The sequence below is a fragment of the Prinia subflava genome, chromosome 5 (assembly GCF_021018805.1).
Source record: "Prinia subflava isolate CZ2003 ecotype Zambia chromosome 5, Cam_Psub_1.2, whole genome shotgun sequence".
Lineage (NCBI taxonomy): Eukaryota > Metazoa > Chordata > Aves > Passeriformes > Cisticolidae > Prinia > Prinia subflava.
The window spans coordinates 60,601,970-60,617,490 of NC_086251.1; positions in this window are offsets into that span (position 1 = coordinate 60,601,970).

Below are 15,521 nucleotides of genomic sequence, written 5' to 3' on the forward strand. Positions count from 1 at the left end.
AAAACTGCCTTTCTACAAAGGATTGCTGGGTAGAGTCCCTTAAGGCCTGTAACTCGTTCTGGAAGAAATGTTGGAAGACATAATGCTAGAGAGATACACTTCCTTTGTTCAGAGAGGGCAGGGATTTTGGAATTAGCCATCTTCTGTTTCAGAAACTCTTGAGAAGCCTTGCATGGGCTCAGTGTCAGACTCAGAGCACAATCCTGACACAGCTTCTGCTCCAAGGGCCTGTGGTCTGCAGAGGCTCCATGGGCAAATCCCAGCCCCAGCTTCTCCCACAGCTCCAGTGTTTTTCACAGGGTCTGCTGAGTGCCCATTTAGCACCAGGGAGATACCCTGGCAGCAATTAAAGGCATTTCTCATCAAAGAGGAAATAGCACCTGGTCTCCAGTTAGCAAATAGCTAAAAAATGAATTAAGCCAGATGTTGCTGAGCCCTTGGTATTGACACACATGGCAGTGCAGCCTTTAAAGTGTCCCTCCTGTGGCCTCTAGTTATACTGAGATCTTATTTCCCCCCTATAAACATCATGGTGAATGATGAAGCAACAGTCCCCCATTTTCATCCCACGTTATGCCAAGAAAAGTTCATGGCTGTGTTGTTTGTCAAGTGACAGTGGAATGGGTGGGTAATGTTATAACATTTATTTGTTATTCTATTAACTGTGTTAACAGACTTATAGGACAGAAGTACCTGCAAGAGTTTTATGTTTAATATTGTGCATTATTATTGTTTGGCTTATTTTCTCCCTGTGTTAATTTGGAGTCTGTTTCTCCTTCACCTTAACCCTTCTATTGATTAGTCCCATTGACCCCAGTGGAATCACTGCCATGAGTAATGCTCTGTTAGGTAACACTGGCTAGGGATGGAGGTACTGCTTCCCTAGCCTTTCCCCCAAGAACTCAGTGTCTATAAATGAGAAATCCTCATAAGTGGGTGTGTTAAGTGGTTCTGGTGTGGAAAGAAGCAGGAGCTGAATTTCCTTGTCCATTTCTCCAATGATAAGTGTTCTGCATTTGTGTATTATCATCCCAGGATAAAGCTGTTAAGGAAACATGGGGAAAAGTGTTAAATTTTCTGGTTTACCCACTCATATGTAACTATATTGTGGTATTATGCTTGTCACATGCTATGTGTGGTTTGGATTAATTGTGGTTTTTTAAAAAGGTGCAAATAGAAGAAGGAGGGTCAGCATGACAGTACCTTTCAGTTTAAATGTTGGTTTGTTGGCATTGACGAGGTGTTTGTGCATGGAACCTACCGGGACAGTTTCTCAGATGCAGAAATGTTTACCATTTGACATTTCCAAGGAAGGACTGGAGGAAAGCTGAGAGAGTTTTCTTTAATGGGAACAATATCAGAAAACAGTTAGATCTGTCTGGAGCAAAACCAAAAATCTACATTCTGTATTTATGCCATAGTTGTCTAGGAAATGAGGTGTGCCTATGCGTGTTCCTGGGTGTTTTGTATTTAGATCTCTGACTTATGTGAGCTTGCAGCTCTGTGCAAGCAGATTTTTAAACCTACTGCTCTTTGTTTGTTGTTTGATGGGTTTCCTGTCCATATGGGGCAGTCTGTGTGCGTGCACTGACGTGTGCCTGTGTACACGTGTGTGTGCTCAGCTGAAGTGGGGATGGTGGGGCTGCTGATGCTCTCAGTTGCTCCATCCCCTGACAGCAGCTTCACTCTCGAATAACACCCTGCAAAGCTTTATCTGCAGGGTGTTATCTTTATCTTATCATCAGCTGCTCACAATGGACTCACAGAGCAGAGGCAGGATACAGTTCCAGTTAAATTGGAAAGCTGGGCCAGCCGGACAGCTCCTTTTGACCACACAACTGAAGGGGATTAAAAAATGGAATTACCCCGAAGTTCCTAGCCCTGGCAGCATGTTCCACAGTACAGAGAGAAACATCAGAGGGAAAATCTCTGAGGAGTTTAGAGGCTGGATTACTACGTGTAGTATTTTATACCAAATGCCATATTAGCTTGAGCCTGGAATTTTCTCTTGGTCCAATTTGTGCAGATTGTTCTCTCCTAATTTACATTAATTAATAATCATACAATACTTGAGAGAGGCTCACATGAAGAAGGATACTGGGCACATTCAGTTCTAGAGGTGTAACTTCAAGGACAGAAACATAATGTTCCTTAAATAGAACCCTGGTCAAGAAAACATATATAAATACATTATATATGTGTGTACATATATGCACACACACATATATATGTACTTTATTTCTGAACTGGCCCTTTTATGTTTTGGAGTTGGGAGACAACAAGGTTCTCAAAACATTAATGCTGGAAGTCTAGTCATGAATAATGGATCTAAGGGTAGGATTTGGCTCTAAACACTAACCATGGTTCTAGTGAGTTTATTTTAGTGAATTTAGAACCAATGCCACCTTTTTAAAATTAGAGGAAAGAGGTACTATAACGTAATAATCTTCTGTCTGTGAAATCTAGATCACATAAACTGTGAGATCCATTCTTCCAGCTGTGCAGTGTACATCCAGCATGGCAGCAACAAATTTCTGGTGCATTTCTGATACTTGGAATTGTGCTACATGTGGTGGCCCTGAGTTGTGTGTGGAACAGTTGTGGTACAGCCCATGGGCTGGTTTGTACCTTGGATGCAGAGTTTTTATGATGGCCAATACTCTGAAACTCGTTTAGGCAATAAATTTACTTGCCTTTGAGTTTACAAGGCAATAAACAGTTGAGGCCTTTGACCTCAACATTTACCAAATACATTTGCAGCAGTTGTGTTTATTGACAACTATTTATAGGGAAGTATTTTATATGGAATTTCACATGTGAAAGGGAACAGCTTAATTTTGCAGTTTTTATTCTTTCTGATTTCCATCTTCACTTCCTGTCTCCTTGACTTTAATAGCTGAAGTTGCAGGTTAATCTGCAAAATACTCAGCTATTGACAAAACAGTTAATTTAAAGCTTTGTGACAGATTTTTAGATTTTCTTCCACTTGTATTTTGGATGACTGCAATGAAGGTATATGTATGTTACATTTTGCAAGGCATTATTTATTTTAAGTTCTCTCAATTGTCTTAGTAGCCGTTTACTAACTTGAAAACATTTCCCATGGTTAAATGGGAGACTGTCAGGCCTGAAATAACTGGAAAGCAGAAAGGTAACAGCCCTTTCAGCCCTCCCTGAGACTGTCAGCTGAGCTCAGACCAGATACACCTGAATAACTGTTCCCAAAACAATCCTGGCTTTTGGAGTTGTCACTTTTCAAATTTCCTTGGCGCTGGTCCAGCCAAATCCTTGAGTTAATGTTTCATTTCAGGCCCGAAGCATGGGACTTCAGTGTGACTGCTGGTAAGCCTAAAGATAAGGACACTCTCAAGTTCCTTGCTGGAAAGCAGCCAGCATACTTTTTATCTCCCAGCATCATGCCTGTAAGATACTCATTTCAATCTGGTGAACCCTGATTGCCTGAGTTCTTCTAGAAAAAGAATTTCAGATCCTGTGGAATTACAGCCATTCATATCTAAATAGCTCACCAGATTCCTGCCCCCTGTAAGTTGCTTCATGCCAATTTGCAGCAGCTGAGGATTTGCTGCAGAGTTTTGATCAGGAATTCTTTTTGCCTTTGTGTAATTGGGCTTTTTTCCTTACTGCTGAGGTTTTTAACATTAGTATCTGCAGGCCAAGTGCAGCAACATTTTGAAATCTATTAGAAAAATCTTATTTAACCAGATGGTCAGACTCTCAGGTGGGTTACACAAAATACGTTTAGAAAGTAGTGTCTTAAGCGTCAATAAATCACCATAAATGGGCCCACAGTAGATTGTCATCCAATGTTGATTTTCATTCACATGACATAAAAAAATGGGCTGATTCTCTGGAGCGGGTCTGTCCACACAGGAAGAAGTTCATAAACAAGATGTTTTATGTATTTGGTGTGTTGAGTGTTTAAAGGGGTAAGAAATACAATTTATCAGTGCAGCCTCAGCTTGCTTTGTGGATGATGTTTACAGCTCATATCCCAGATTCACACCCTGGAGATCTGTGGAAATAATAGGAAATGTCACTGGCTCACACTGAGGTGGTGACAAGTTGGAGTTCTGGGGTAGGAACGCACTTTCGTGTCACCTCCGTGTCTGCTTGATGAGGTGGCAGTGACACTGGGCTGGAGCTGAACTCCCCTGATAGGATGGTGTGGGGGAAAGCCCATTGCTCTGTTGGGCTGGGTTTTGGATGGGCCCCAGAACCCTCTCAGGGAAATCCGTGCGGGGATTCCTGGGAAGCTGCCCCAGCGTGGATGTTTGGCTGAGCTTGCTGTGAAGTGCAGAGAACGAATAGGGGCCCTCAGTCCGTAGGGATGGAGGTGTGGAGCTTTGTCAGCACTAAATACGAGTCAAAGAAATAAAATGACACAGAAGGGACAAGGGGGAGGGACATGGCATGAGCAGCCTGGCTGTGACAGTGTGAAGGGCAGCTCCAGACCTGTCAGCACAACTGTGTGAGGAGCAAGCCAAGGGCCTGGGTGCTGTTCCTGCTGCTCAAAGACATTTCCAGAGATCACTGCCGGGGCCTTCGATGTAAATCCTGCCCCACATGTGGCCAGGGCTGACCTTATTCCTGGCTAGAGTAGCGAACATGAAAAAAAGGAAGAATCTTGTGCTTACTTGAGCTTATAAATGAAAACCAAATTGATTTGATTTAATTTCAGTCAATTTAAAGGTGGGGAGGCACTTTGTACAACTTGGTGGTTTACATGTTTAGGTAGCAGCATCTGCCTTCACTGTCTGTGTGTACATCAGTCATCATCCTCCACAAAAATGCTCATTTCTAAAAAGGTCATTTTTATTTTATTTATAAGAAATAAATACATTCACTTCTCATTTGCTTAACCTAAAATCACTTCTTTATCTGCTTTGACTTCCTTTGCATTTAAAACAGATTTCCTTTTCTCCTTTGCACATATTTGTCCTAAAGCATTAGGCTTTCCCATCCTGGGTGGAGGAGTCATACTTGAAAAGAGCCTTTGGAGGCCAGGGGAAAGAAATCCCCACAAATAAAGCCACAGAGCCTGAAGGAAATTTTTAACTGAATCACAAAAGACATTTTACGCTGATTTTTTTTTATTTCATATTATTGGGATTTTATTGGATGAAATTCGTTATTTTCTACTGGAAATTTGTCAGAAATGTCTACATTTCCTTGACATTTTCAGCAAGAGGAAAAGCACTGTTTTGTCATCTTTATTAAACTTCTAATATTTTCCTGCTATTCAGTACTTTTTGGCTTTTATATTTTCATTACGATCTGAAATTTGGGGGATGAAGGAAGAACTAGGTATTCAAATAGCTGGAAGAGAACAGAAAAAGAAGCACTATTGAGATTTCCTTTGGGAAGCTTCCCTTGCTGACTGGAGTTGAATCCCAGCTGCCAGGAAGTTGTTGCTGGATGTTGTTGGTGCTCCAGAGAAACTGCACCCCTGGAACGTGCCAAGAGGGAAGAACCTTTCTGGGAGTGCCTGCAGGATCCTGCCAGCCTGTGAACAGCACCCTTGTACCGTGGCTTTTACACTGATATTCCCTTTCTTTTCCAAGACAACTGGCACCAGGAGACACTGCAAGGTCTAACACACCTTTGCCTACAAATCCGTATTACTTAGCCCTAAAATCAAGGAACCTCATTCCTAAATTTCTATTTTAAATCTCAGTTGGCATCCCCAGAAGAGCTGAGATGCTTTGAGTGCATATTGCACTGACCTCTGTTACAACTTTTTAACTGTTTTCGATTAGCAACACTCCTCTCACTCTACTAGAAATGCTTTAATGAAAAAGGCACTGTGTGAATCAAACAAACAAATAACACGCTAGCAAATTGAAAGTTTGCCCATTCTCATTGTCAGCCCAAGCAGGCTTGGGTCAAACACCTGAAATCTGACATGAAAGTTGTTGTGATATCAAATTGAGATCTTTTGGCACGCTTATGAAATTTTTCCCAAATCTGGCCAGGCTGTATGGCTCTCAAAAGGTTTTGGTTCACAGATGTTTAGTAGAGGCTTTTTAGGGCTTGGCAGCCAGGATCTCTGAAGTTTTCATCTCATAATTATTTTTCTTTGCTTCTAGTGCTGTCTCTCAAGTACATACTCAGGATAAATAATAGGAAGAAGCACTTGGTGGGAATTCCAATGGAGAAAATGGGAGGGAAGTAGGAAATAGATGCATCAGAAAACAACAAATGATCTGAGTTGCTAATTGGATGCTGTTAATTCTGTTCTCACATATGTGTTGTGAAGACAAACATTTTGTCCAATGTGATGGACTTGGATGCTTTGCCAAAAGGACCCTAGGAATGCCTGTGAGCAAATGGATAATTCCATATTAAATACAGAGCTTAAGGCCATGTACAGGATAAAGTCTGGGGCTGCACGTAGAAGGAAAGAATAGAAAGAAGTTGAATGACTGCTTGGTTTTGAAATCCCTGAGCATCTCTACACACAGCTCTCTCCTGGACAGCCCTAATTCTTTCCTCACAATGAATGAAGTGGTGGGTTGGTGGAAAAGAGTTGTGCATGATCATGTCATGGACTTGACTTAAAAAAGGGCTGGATGTAGTTTGTGACATTTCCTAACTTTTGGATCCTTGGCAGTGTTATTTTTATTTTAAAGCAGTGTTTGGATGTAATAAGTAAAAGCAATGCCTTCAAAGCCTGTATTCCATCCTTAGCTCCAGAGAAGCATTCCTAATCATTGTCCAAATTAGCCTAGAGGGACTTGTTTGTCAGACTTTCAGTCAGTGACAAATTGTTCTCAGCAGCATTTTAGAAAACAAACCTCATGCCAAGTTTACAAACCATTCTCCAAGAGCTTGGGACAGTCACTTCCACACTCAGAAGACATTTCCATGCAGAGCTCAGGAGGGGAGATGTACAGTAACATGGCTGAGATGTCTGTGTGGATTTGAGTGGCTTTCTTCTGGAAACTGCATTTGGATTTAATGCTTGAAATATTATGAAAGCCCACATCCCATTTCCCTTGTAGTAAAAGGGCCCAGTCCCTTTGCCAGTGTAGTGGGAGCACTAATGAGGGTCCTGGCTCAGGGCTGCCATCTGTAAAAGAGTTAAGCGTATTCTGATGGTTGTTATATCATTAAGGGCATACTTAACCCCACCGACTTAATGAGGAACATACAGCCTTAAAGGTAATCACATACATAAGTGCTCTGCTGAAAAGGGATTGATTTAAACCCGATACAACCCTGTAACTCATCCTGTTCACCAAGCACACGTTCAAATTCCCTGCTTAACTACAGGGCGGGTACACCTTGTGGATGTGGCTTTGAGCGGCAGCAGTGTGGAGCTGAACTGCTTCTCCCAGAGCTGTAGTAGCAAAATATGGCTGAGAAACACCTGCACAGGTTCTTGATCACAAGGATGCTCAGCTGTGACCCATAGGCTGCAGTAGTGCTCACCCAGAGGATTAAACCTGTTTGCAACCTGCTCCTTCTTCTCAGGTAGCAAGTCAGGAGCACAGAAAGTGCGCAGTGTTGGCTTCCAGCATTGTTTGGATAGTGAAAACCCAAGATCACGACTCCTGTTTTCCTTGTGGGGTTCCTGGACTTGCATTCCATGAGGTGCATGCTTCCAGATGTGAGCTCCAGGGAAGAATATCAGCAAGGTGTAGGGCACCATCTCTGGAGCAGTTCCTCTGGCCTGCAGTCTGCATCTTCCCAACTCTCCCTCTGAAAACAAGGCAGCAACTGGGAACAACCTCATCAAACAGATCCAGCACACATTGTGACCTTTTCTTTTTCCCAAGGGAATGTTTAGAGGCTTTTCTGCATGCATGGAAAACCGAGAGACTCCAGGATGTGCCATTCCTGCTATTTGTGTACCCCAAATCTTGAAGGGGAAGGTCAGGAATAATGATCCATCCAGCCAGAATGTCTGAATACTTCTCACCTTGTTTGCTGCCTTGCCAAGTGAGACTGGTTTTACCTACATTTTTCCTGAAAGTTTTGTGTTTATGTAAGTTTTTCCTATAATTTTAAAATAATTATTGTCCTTTTATTAATAGTGTCTCAGAACAAAGGTCCTGTCTGTTAATTCAAGGGGCAGCAAGCACAGTATTACTGTGTGTATTGTATCACAAGGCAGAGACACATTTGGCCAGCAGACTGTGAATCCTCACGGGAAGTGGCACAAGGGTTTTCCAAACCTCAGAATTTTATGTTGAAAATAATTATCTGGAAGGTAATAGTCCCCCAGAATGGACTAATAGCCTGTTAGGTTTCACATTTCCTTGAGTCACTTTTGAATTCATAAAACATTCTGGAATACACTGATCCAGATTTGGTGCTCAAAAACGTCAGCTTCATGTAGGATGAATCTTTTCACTCCAAGGTTTTATCTGAGGAGGTTTCCTGTTTACCTTTCTCCTTTGGATTGCTGGAGACAACCAGGTGAGTCAGTTTGTGTTTACTGTCAGTAGAAACTGTCTGGAAGCCCTAATGAGGCTGTTGGTGCTGTAAGTGTCCAGCTGCTAAAGTACAGATGTTGTCCAACTAAACTGGATTGATCCAGATCCAGAATGGTATTTCCCTGGCAAGGTTTAGCATTCCTAATGCAAAGTGAACCCTCGTAGCAGGGCCTCTTATACTGTAGGGCTTGTATTTTAATGAGGTAGATATTTAATCAATTTTAGGGTATACTGGTATCTCCCTTTTGCACATGTTTCAAATAACAATGAAATTTATCCGCAGATGAAGTAATTGAGGCATAGCCCGATTTCAGAAGGGTGCACAGCCCTTACTGCAGTGTAATTCTAAGAGATTGGGGATCAATCAAAATGTTTTAAAATTAAGAGTTTTCTGCAGCTGGGACACTCCCAAGTTGAGCTACTTTGGTTTCAGTTTATAGCTCAACATTTTTTTCCCCAAGTCAAATGGTTTATTGTACCCAGGATTTTTTAACTGTCACATCTGAAAATGAAAAGTATCTTTAAAAATCCCGATATCCTGTAGAGAGCTAAACCCATATTGAGCTGCGTGACCCAAACATACCCTGAATTTTAATGACAAGAAGTTTAAAATTGAAATCCAGGTCCACATTTCACATGAGTTCCTATCCTTGTATGTCAGAATTTGAACCCAATATTCAGCTGAAATACCTTGGAATTTGCCTTTGCTTAACTGCTCTCACATGAGTTACAGCTCTGGCAATTGTTTATTGCCTCTAAGCATGGCTTTGGTGATTATATAAAAAATAACTCTTATCCTTGTGGTAGTTCATACCACACCATTTGGTTTATATCTTATCTGTAAATGTTGGAATATTTGAAATCCAGATATGGATTGTTGGGCCAGAACCATGGCCAGATTTTCACAGGATTGCTTTACAAATACTCTTACTTTTGTAGTGTGTTTTCAAACTTTCTCTGTAGAAGCATTACTACGTTTTCCTCTGAGGCCTGGTTTCTGACACATTTTCATGCAGTAACACCACATTTTTGGACTGGGAAGTGTTCATTCTGGGAATAAAACAGGATGACTTTGACCATCAAGGTCTCATCCAAGACCCACAGGGTACAGTGGAGGTCTCTCTTTGCTTAGCAGGGCTTTAGATGTGGTTGAAGAACAGGATGATCAAGTCATCAAATGAAAAAAGCAAGACAAATTGCATTGAACTGTAGTTAAATAGCTCATTTAACTGTGTCACAATGATGTAGGTGGTTTCTGTGCTGGATTCTGAACTTTATAGTTGACAATTTCCTTGGAATCTTTCTGCTAACAAAGAGTCTCATCTGACTGAATGTCGAGTGTTAAATGCATTGGTCAAATATTCCTAGATGGATTTCATGAGAAAATTCCAGGGGGGTCATTACAGGACCGGGTCCTACAGTATGGATCCTTTTACACACAAACAAATGAAACTATATTGAAAGAATTACATTGAACAAGAAAGCATAGTTTGGCTTTAATGCTGTTTTCAATGATTTGGAACAAAACACTTAAAATGTTTCAGTGGTTTTTTTGCAAATTTTTACATGGTTTTCTATTAAAATTTATTTTCCCATTTTAAAGAATTTGTTTGGCATCCTTCCTATTAATTCCAACATCTGTGAAAACAATGTTTCAGTAGGAAAATCTTAAAATAAACTGTATACCATATTTTTCAGAATTCCATCTCTTTCAGAGCAAATTGCTGAGTTGTTAGATGTAGAATGCACATTTTCAAAATTCCTTCAAAAGGTGTTTGAAGATGATGTGTGCAATTCAGAGATAAATTATAAATTACATCTTTAGATCTTGATTAGCAGTAAGCATAAATATCAGGTTCTGTAATGGGACATAGCAGCTGGCAGCTAGCATGACACTCAGTGCTTATCACTATTTCTTTCTCTCCCTGGAGTTATTATTTATTTAGTTTTTCTCCCTCACCTGCCTCTTACTCAGCCCGCAATGTCCCACACAAGGTTACACCACGGAGCAGGTGGGAGCCAGGCTGGCCTGGGGGCTCAGATTCCCTCCCTCTCCCGTGGTGGTCCTGCACCCTCTCCTGCCTACTCAGAGCAGGATTACCTTCTGGAGCCCTTCTGTGCTGCTAGGGTAGTAAAGAGATGAAATTGGGCTCATTCCTCTCTGGATAAATTCACTAAACTTTCCAGTTCCCGATGTGCCGGTGCCTGTAGTTTAGAAGGACTTCCCATGAGCAAAATTCTCTTACAGGATATTATTTGCAGGGTAAATTATAGTGTACTTAAGTGGAGGAAAAACTCCAAGCAAACCACAACAGATTATTTAGCAAAATAAATATTTGGAAAAGTGATCTCAATTGTTCCCATTTGTGCAGCATTAATGGAGTTACGTGGGGAAGGTGAAAACACGCTGTCAAGTCTATTCAACTTTAAAAAGGAAGAGGAGATGTTTTAAAGAGGAGAAGTTTTCCTCGTGTGAAATATCTGACAGCTACTGATCCCATACATGGGGAACATAAGGGTTGGAGATGCAATGTTTTAGAACAGAAGATTCTCTGTGTTTTGTCTTTTCTATCAATAAATGAAAATAGAAGTTTGTGGTTAGAATATGGCTTTAAGTGCATAGATAAGAGCCCAAGTAAATACTAGCACTCCTCCATTCCTGAGGGAAGTTGGTGGCCTGCCCATATAATTTGCTGATAAAGTCCCATCTGTTAAAACAAAGTCCTGCAGCACAAGTAATAAATTTCAGGCAAAGACCATGAGAGGTTATATTTGCATGACAGTCTTTGCTGAGCTTTATTTTAAACCATAAAAAGCATGTGAAACTGAAATAAAGATTATAACATTGGCTCTAAGTTAGCTTTACACTTTTGGAGTGTAAATGAGAAATCCTGCTCAGCTTTATTTCCCTGGTAAACAGTATGGCATGATAAACTGTGAGGAGAATAAAGTCATAAGGAAAACTCTGCTTCACAAATGACATACGTAGAAAAACAGCAGATGTCTGATGAAGTAAAGACCCAACTTATTGCCAAGTCTTTGGAAAACAAAATTAATTTCCTTTCGTCTTTGATAATGATGATGTAATGTAGTTAATAGGAAGAGCCTGCCATGCTCATGGAGTTATTAAAGAAGAAATGTTAGACATGCAGCAGGTCAGAAATATGGGTTTATTGCCAGGGCCTTTTCCATGAGAGCATTTATAGATGTGGAAGAAAAAGAAAGATGATAGTGATGTAGAATGTTGCTTTATGTCTTACTTGAAGTAAGATATATGTAATGAAACAAAACTTGTGAACGTCCTCTTAAGCAGTTCAGAATTCTAGTGATCTGTGCAAAGAAGAAAATTATTTTTGTTAGGCAACTTTTTCTGTTGAGATATTACTGCAAGGAATTAAAATATTTTTCTAGAGTGAAATTAAAAATTAAATTACTTACCCTCTGATTTTCCCTGATAAGGGTTAAACCAAATAAAGATGGTGGGTGAGTGGACATGATATTGGCTGTTTTAATGGGTTGGAAATATCTCATCAGCCACGGCAACAAAATGGATTCGATTTTAACAAAACAGCGTAGGAAATAGATGTGATTGATTATTTGCAATATCCTTTTTTAGTCGCTAGATGTCCCTGCCTGCTGGGAGGAACCAGCGGTGAGGTACCTGGGAAACAAAACAGGTGAAGCTCAAACCACGGCTGGGCAGAGTCCTTGCGGGTGTGGAATCATGGATCATTTAGGCTGGAAAAGCCTCTAAAATCATCGAGTCTATCTATTACCCAGCATGTCCAAGGTCACCACTAACCCATGTCCCCAGGTGCCGTGCAGGGAGCTGTCCTGTTTAGGGATATTTTTGATCTTTGTGGGCATTTAAACGGTAGGAGAGGTACTGCTGGGATGTATTTTTACTAGAGATACAGGATGAAAATTAGATTTGTTCATGAAAACTTTTGAGAAGCTACTTACTGAAATGATTGAAGCAATCGAGCTTGGTTTGGCACAGCCTTGGTGACTCAATCTCCTCCACAGAGATTAAAAAATACAAAGTGTTTTTACTGTAACCATAAAGGTGGTGTTTAAAATTGGAGTTTATTTGCTAAGACATGAGAATAACTAAATGCACATACATATACATACGGGCATGTGTGTGTGTGTGTATACATCTGAGAGAGATCCCACAGCCCTGCCATCATTGGGGCTGATGTTTGTTTTAACAATGTCCGTGACAACATTCTCAGCAATAAAGTTTTATATAATTCAGCAGATTTTACACTCTGTGACATGACTATGAGTAGCCCCTAATTAACCACAAAGCTAATGTTGAAGAAGATTTACATCTATTTCTAAATCTTCTCCCTTTCAGTACCAAATGCACACATTTTGATGAATCTGACTGCTAAACTCCACGCTGGTGTGAACAGACGTGATGCTGGAGTCTTGTTCTCATGCAGGTTGTAGAATTGGCTTTTGTCTTTCCAGTAACAACCGGTTTGCTACAGATGGAAGCCAGGACTCACTCTGTGGAAGGTCAGCTCCAAGGAGAGCTGGGACAGATGTTGTTCCCTTGTCAGGACAGCTTTGGGCTTTAAATATTTGACAGATCTGTGAGTGCAGATCACAAGTACAGAAAGCAGAGCAAAACACTGCAGAAGTGATTGTGGTTTCCAATTAACAAGTGAAAAATAGTGCCAGAGTTGAGTGTAAAATACCAAACATAACTCTCCAGAGAAAAAGCACATGTGACTGAAACAGTTCCCTTCAGCTGAAACGTGGGCATGGGGACTGCTAAACAGCTTTTATTGTAGAATTTTATTTTTTGCATATATGGCTAAAAGTTTATGGGCATTTACTTTAGCTTTAGTCTGCCCTATTCCCGATTTGACTTGCCACAGGTTGTTGTAAAAATAAAATTATTTTGGTTTTTTTGAATACCTACAAAATTGTTATGGTTATTAAAACACACACAAGCTGATAGACTGCATGTTTATTAAGCTTGGATACTTGTCCCTTTGGAGCCCACCTGCCAGTGAATATTTTGCTCCAAAAGAGTCAGTTAAAGTTCAACAAGTTAATTTTGCAGTGGGTAAGTCATGCAGAGATGAGACCTGCTAAAATGCCATCAAAATGTTGAGAGCAATCATAGTTTGCTTCACTAAGCTGAGTTTCAGGAGTAAATTTTATTGATGTTGCAGACTCAAGGAAGTACCTTGTCCTGGAAAGCTACTTTTCTGCCCATGGAATTCCCAATCCTTTTAGGAAATGAAAATCTGAAGGTTCTTTGTCATGTACCTGATGAGTCCAAACCATTCTCTGTCCACTCACCTCCCCTCCCACAAATTATTTGTGAGTAAAAGAATTTCAAAGAGTAGTTTCTATTGTGCTGTATTTGTTTAGATTAGGAGACCCTGGGTTATCCAGCTGAACAAGGGCTCTTAAAATAAAATGGATCCTTTGAAATTCTTGCTTTTAGTACATATTTGTTCTAATTTCAGCTGGATAACTAATTTTTTTTTATTGTGCTAATGGGCTGTTATGCATATGTGGAAGCCATTTACTGCATGCCCTAGGTGGAAACAGACTCATATTTCATCTCTGAATATTTAACACTTAATAAGGTAACCACCTGCTTTTAAACTTATTCCAACCTATTGGAATGGCTTTTACTGCTCATTGCAAACACCAAGATAATTTTTGATCTCCTGGAATGAAACAAATAACCAAACCAATTGAAGGACTAAAACAAAACAAAACAAAACCAAACCAAAACCAAAACAAAACAAAACAAACCCCAAAAAAACCCAAAAAACAAAACAAAACAAAAAACCCCAAAAAACCCCAAACAAACAAAAAAAAACCCCCCACACAAAAAAAACCCAAAAAACAAACAAAAAAAACCCCCTAGCCCCTCTATTTTTTATTCATTCCTACCACTTTATAATATTAGAAGTCACCTAGAAGGAGTTCTGTAACTTTAAAAGCCAAGGCTGCACATAGTGAAAGTTTGTTCTTCTCACCATGACACAGGGGAGTGTGGAGCGGGGTGAGGGCAGGTGCTGAGCTCTGCCTGTTCCCTTCAACCCTCACCAAAGCTGTCTGGAGCATTCCTGTTGAAACCTCAAACCAGGAGAAACAATTCCCTGCATCTGTTCCACTTTGCCCCCAAATTTTGTCATGGCTCATGAACCTGCATCTGGGGAGGATGGAATTGGCAGGGAGGCATTGCAATTGTGGCTGGAAGCCATGTGCTTACTCCTCACGTTGGAGCTGCCTGCTCAGGACTTCAAACAGCTTGAGAAGTCTAATTTACTGGGATTGGCATGGCTGAGGAACAGGATTAGGCTGGAGTGGTGGTTTATGTGGGGGAAGTGTTACCTTAATTCAGCATTTCCTGCTCCTCTTGGTTCTGCTGTTTGATTTTGATGATGACTGTACAGGACAAGAACATGATTAATACATTATCGAGCTCTGAGATGCCAACCTTCTTCAGGCAGTGCCAGCAAGGCTGGGGATTAGTGAGCTAAGTTTTCCTTCTGGGAATAGTCATCCTATTGCCATTCCCCAGTGCAGTCAGCTGCCAGGTTAACACTCTGTTGGCTACTTCAGTGCTTCACTTCTGGTGATTATTTGCAAAAACCCCACACTTCTTTCTGGTTTCAAAGCATGGCAGTGCATGGATTGTGTAAATGTGGGGAGAAAAAGGAGGGACGACTGTCTTTGGCTTGCTGTTTATTAGATGGGTTGAGCAGTGCATTTTTCCTGTGGAAAGGAAGGTTTAAGATAGGCTTGGATAGGAAGATGAAAGTGCTTGTGGCTGGCTTGGGTACAGCAGGAAATGTTCTACTGCCTGGCAGCTCTATTTTCAGGGCAATAATCCTCATTTTAATATCAGCTGTGGCAGTATCCTTGAGACTGGAACTGTGGTGATGGCAATAGGCTTCTGGACCAGTTTTCTTTAGGCCATTTGGTTACTTGAAAATAAGGATGAGACCTTCCTTCCAGTCCCAAGCTCCCTTTACACCCTTCCAGAACATAAAGAAGACTTATGAGAGAGCTGGAGAGGGACTT